At 39.2% G+C, this 5581-nt stretch overlaps 1 pseudogene; it reads left to right on the top strand.

Moving 5' to 3' along the window:
• Positions 1 to 2108: 2108 nt before the first annotated feature.
• On the top strand, positions 2109 to 3038 carry LOC129687365 (vomeronasal type-1 receptor 4-like; annotated as a pseudogene).
• Positions 3039 to 5581: the final 2543 nt, after the last annotated feature.

The raw sequence follows: 5581 nt of genomic DNA, 5'->3' as shown, positions 1-5581 counted from the left end.
GGTAGAACTCTTTCCAATTTTCTGAGAAAGTGCTAGATTTATTTCTAGAGAGGTTGTACAAGTTTGCATTCCAACCAATAATGGAGGAGGGTTCCCCTTTCTCCACATCCTCTCCAGCATGTACTTTCACTTGAGCTTTTGATCTTAGGCATTCTAATAGATGTAAGATGGAATCTCAGAGTTCTTTGGTTAGCATTTCCCTGATGACTAAGGACATTGAGCATTTCTTTAAGTGCTTCTTAGCCACTATAAATTCCTCTTTTGGGGTGCACAGTTCAGTCTGGGATGGTGAGTATAGCAAGCACCTCAGTCTCCATGTGGATCTCTGAGTGAGGAAAGCAGGGGCTGCCTCTATCATGAACTCAGTTGACTGCTCTGTGATCACTTGCTCCTGATGATGCAACCTTACTATGCCAAGGAGGAAGAGGATCCAGGCAGTCCTGATGAGACTTAACAGAATAGGGGCAGATGGCAATGGTGGAGAATTCCCCTTTTCAGTGGACTAGGGGAAAATGATGGAGGAAAGCTAGAGGGAGGGTGTCCTGTGTGACTGCTGAAGGTCATTTGAATGTCTGTGGTCTGTGCTGCCTTCTGAAGCCTTGTGTTCATGCTTGAGGGCCACACTTTCACTGGGTGCCATGTTGATGTTTGTCATTTGTACTGCCACCAGAGGCCACGCTGAAGTCCAGGGCAGATGCTGATGCCAGAGACTATGCAGATGTTCCTGGTCTGTGCTGTCCCCCAAAGGATGTGGAAATCCATTATGTATATGTCCACTGACTATAAAGGACAAAAACGGTACTTTTGCAGTGGTATCAATGACTTCAGAATTACAGTTGGGAATGAGGAAAATAGATGGCTTCTGTGACATCTACCCACAGACCTCCACCTTAAAAGAAACAGCTTTCACATCATGCACCCCAGTCCCACTCATCTCTCCCTCTGCTCATACCTACACTCCACCTTTTCAAACTCCTTACTAACAGAGGTAATCAATCTCATTGTGGAAGCTGCAGTATGCCACATTGTGGAACACAGTGTATCTCTTTCTGCAGACTTTGCTTGTAAAAGTAGCTGAAGTAGAACTCCACAGGTGGTAGCTTCTTGTGGGACTGTGGGTGGGAATGGGCTCAGTGTTCTTTTAGGGGCTAGCAACTAGTGTGTGACTATGTTTCAGTGAGTATATGAGCAGCAGAAACTAGACATGATTCTTTTCCTTCTCCTTCCTCTTCTTCTCTTCCTCCTCCTGGGCCTCCTCCTCCTCCTTTATAAATATGGGCATCATAAGAGTGTGTGTGTGTGGGTCTAACATTGGATGACTGGAAAGTGAGTGGGATAGGATTTAATGATGTGAAGTTCCCAAATTATCAATAAAAATATTATGTAAAACAGGTAAGATTCCAGAAAACCCACATCCTCCTTGACTGTTCCAGGTAGAAGAAAAAGCAAGCAGTTTAACAGAATACATACACTTTGGCTCCCAGTTTTCAGGACAAGATTGGGTACTATTCCATTGGACTTTTCATGAAGGGGGTTGAAAGGGTGTGTGAGTCAATTTTAGGTTCAGGCAAAGACAGCTTCAGCTGAGACAAGATTGAGGAACCTTTGCCCTTTCACAAGACCACAGATGTATTTTGAGTAGTGTTATAACATTCTCACTTTTTATGTTTTAATTTTAGATAAGATTTACATTAATAATTGATAAAGTTAAGAATTTTGGTTATTACTGAAATTGTTTTTTAAAACAATAACAAGCAAATATCAGTATTTTCTGGAATTATGTTTGTTTGTATGAGATGTTACTTTTTTACTGCTTTTCACAAGCCAACATTACATCATCCTGAATGTTTCATTTTTTTGAAAGAACTTGATTGCTGTCTATCCATCATATGTCCATAGTGAAGACTTATGTAAGTTAATTTGCTTCCTATCAAAATTTTTGTAATGAGGTATTTTGTATTGTGTACGTTGGCCTTGATTTCCTGACTCTGTTTTAGCCTCTACATGTTCCACAAATTTAAGGTGTCCTTTTATTCCACTATTTATATGTATTTATTTTTATTTATTTTGAACAGAGAGGTAGTCATGACCATAATCTCAAGAAAATTATGCATAAGAATAGAATGGATTTCTGGAATCTGGCCATCAGAATAATTTTCTTATCACAAACTACAATTGGACTTCTGGGAAATTTCTCCCTTATTTTCTACTATGCAACCCTTTACTACAAACAATGCACACTAAAGCCCACAGATTTGATTCTTATGCACTTGATGGGGGTCAATGCCTTGATCATTCTCTCTTCAGGAATTCCTCAAACAATGGCAGCTTTTGGGTTGAAGCAGTTCTTGAATGATTTTCCCTGCAAGCTCCTTCTATATTTTCAAGGATTTTTCAGGAATTTGTCCATTGGCACCATCTGCCTTTTGAGTGTGTTCCAGGCCATGACAATCAGTCCCAGGGAATCCTGCTGGAAGAATCATAATGCTAAAACGTATATTGGCTGCTCCATTTCTTTTCTCTGGATCTTAGATACATCAATAAATTTGACTTTCTCTGTGCATACATTTATCAATAGGAATGGCAAAAACACAACAAGAAAACGAGATTTTGGATACTGCTCTATTGTTGGACGTAATGAAATCAGTGACTCACTCTATACAGCATTGGTGGTATGCTCAGAAATCTTTTTTTCTGTGCTTGTTGCCTGGTCCAGCATGTCTATGATTATCATCCTGTACAGACACAAGTAGAGGGTTCAACACATCCGCAGCACTCATGGTTCCAGCAGAACCTCCCCTGACTCCAGGGCCACCCAGAACATCCTGCTCCTAGTGTCAACCTTTCTGGTATTTTATACTCTCTCCTCCATCTTTCGAGGCTGCATTTCTCTTTTGTATAATCAAAATTGGTGGCTGATGAACATAACTCCCCTCACTTCCTTGTCTTTTCCAGCTTTTGGACCCTTTGTCCTTAGGAATCCCTTTCTGACTTTGTCAAGGCTTATATGGTCTAAATCAGGAACCAAAATGATTTAGTCAAATGTTAAGGATGCAAATAATATACTTTGTGTGGTATTCAGTTTTTACTTACCCATCATTCTTAAAAGGTCAATACAGAACTTCAGCAGATAATAAGCACCTTGTCTTTCTAAGATTAACCAAGTTGAGCATGGGAGTTTTGTCAGCTGGTTGAATTAGCCACCTAGATAAGCTGAAAATATTGTCAAGACTCCTTGACTAGAGTCTTCCTCTTGCTCATCTGATGTGCAAAGGTACTAGCAAAGTAGCTGTTTATTAAATTGCCCTCCTAGTGGCTTTCATCCTGTCAAAGCATCTTGGCCATCTGGTGATTTCACTAATACCTTGAGATATCCTAAATGAACACTAAGAACATGTCCTATGAGTTTATGCTTCAGGAGACCCTGGCCCAGTAACAACCGCATCACCCTGTACCAGTAGCAGGAAACTCCTTTGGCATTACTTTATTTTTAATTTTAATTTTTTATATTAATTACAGTTTATTCACATTGTATCCCACGATAGCGCCCTCCCCTCCCTCATTCCCTCCCAATCTCACTCTCCCTTCTTCAGCTCCTCCCATGCCGCTCTCCAAGTCCACTGATAGGGGAGATCCTCCTCCCCTTCCCTCGGACCCTACCCTATCCAGTTTTATCAGGACTGGCTGCATTGTCTTCCTCTGTGGCCTGGTAAGGCTGCCTTCCACCCCCGCACCTCAGGGGAAGGTGATCAAAGAGCCAGCCACTAAGTTCATATCTGAGACAGTCTCTCTTCCCTTACTATGGAACCCACTTGGATACTGAGCTGCCTTGGGCTATATCTGTGCAGGGTTCTAGGTTACTTTTTAAATAGATGGTTTGCAGTTGTTTCACAAAATTTCTTTTCGGTTGCTCTTAACCTTTAGCAACAGTTCTCACCAACATTTGTCAAGACGTAATGCCCCACCCCACATTTATCAAAGACAAAAATATGGCACACTTATGCTTTGACCTTGTTTAAAAAAGTTAATTTAAAATCAATAATTGCTTTGATATTACCTTGAATATTTTTGCTAGTATTTTATATATATTTAGAGTATAGATTGAGAAAAAAATTTTTTTTTATTTAATTGATTTTAATGCCTGGTTAATCCTGGTTTCGGCAAAAGAGTTTGGAAGACATCCAAAGTCTATTCTATTTCCTCTTCTCAGATTCAGGTGCCCACTTTAGGCCATCCTTTTCACTTAGCTTCTTTGAGCATGCAAATTGTAGCATAGTATTCTTGTACTTATGGCTAATAAGTACATGCCATGTTTGTCTTTCTGAGTCTAGGTTACCTCACTCAGGATGATCTTATCTTATTCCATCTGTTTCCCTGCAAATTTCACTGTGCCATTGCTATTAATAGATCTATAGTATTCCATTGTGTAAATGTAGCACATTTTCTTTATTCTTTTGTTGAAGGGTGTCTAGGTTGTTTTCTGTTTTTAGTAATTATGAATAAATCTTCTATGAACATGGCTGAGCAAGTGTCCTTGTGGTATGACGGAGCATCTTTTGAGCATATGCCCACGAGGAGTATAGCTGATTCCTGAGGTATATTGAGTCCTAATTTTCTGAGAAACTGCCATATTGATTTGCAAAGTGGTTGCACAAGTTTGCACTCCCAACCAGCAAAGGAGGAGTGTTCCCCTTGCTCTATCTTATCAGCATGTGCTGTCACTTGAGTTTTTTATCTTAACCATTTGGACAGATGAAAAATGGACTCTCAGAGTCGTTTTGATAAGCATTTCCCTGATAACTAAGGATGTTGAGCATTTCTTTATGAGCTTCCTGGCCATTTGAAATTCACATGATGAGAATTCTCTGTTTAGATCTGCACTACATTTTTAATTGGATTATTTAGTTACTTGAACTCTTTATCTATTTGGGATGCTAGGCCTCGGTTAGATATGAAGTTATTGAACGTCTTTTCCATCTATGTAGGCAGTTGTTTTATCATATTGATGGTGTCCTTTACTTTACAGAAGCTTTTAAGTGTCATGAAGACCCATTTATTAATAGTTGATATTAGTGTTTGTGGTATAGGTGTTCTGTTTAGGATATTGTCTCCTGTTCAAATGTTTCTCTGACTGTTCTTCCCTTTCTATTCTATGAAGTTCAGCGTATCTGCTTTTATTTTGAGGTCTTGATGCAACTAGACTTGAATTTGTGCAAGGTGATAGATGTGGATCTATTTGGATTCTGCTACATGTAGACATCCACTTAGACCAGATCCTTTCTCTTTTTGATTGTATATTTCTGGCTTCTTTAACAAAAATCAGGCGTCCATAGGTGTGCATATTTATGTCCGGGCCTTTGATTCAATGCTATCAATCAATCTGTCTGCTTTATGCCAGTAACATGCAGTTTTCTTATTATAATTCTGTAGTAGTGCTTAAAATCAAGGATGCTGTTTCCTTGGATGCTATTTTGTTTTTTCCATATGAAGAAGAATATTGTTCTTTCAAGGTCTGTAAAGATTTGTTTGTAATTTTAATGGGGATTGTATTAAATTTGTAGATTGATTTTGGTAAAATAGC

This window comes from Psammomys obesus, unplaced genomic scaffold (assembly GCF_907164565.1).
Source record: "Psammomys obesus unplaced genomic scaffold, mPsaObe1.curated_primary_1811, whole genome shotgun sequence".
In the NCBI taxonomy this organism is placed as follows: Eukaryota; Metazoa; Chordata; class Mammalia; order Rodentia; family Muridae; genus Psammomys; species Psammomys obesus.
The sequence above is the reverse complement of the archived record's forward strand: the minus strand, read 5'-3'. Positions and strand labels throughout refer to the sequence as shown.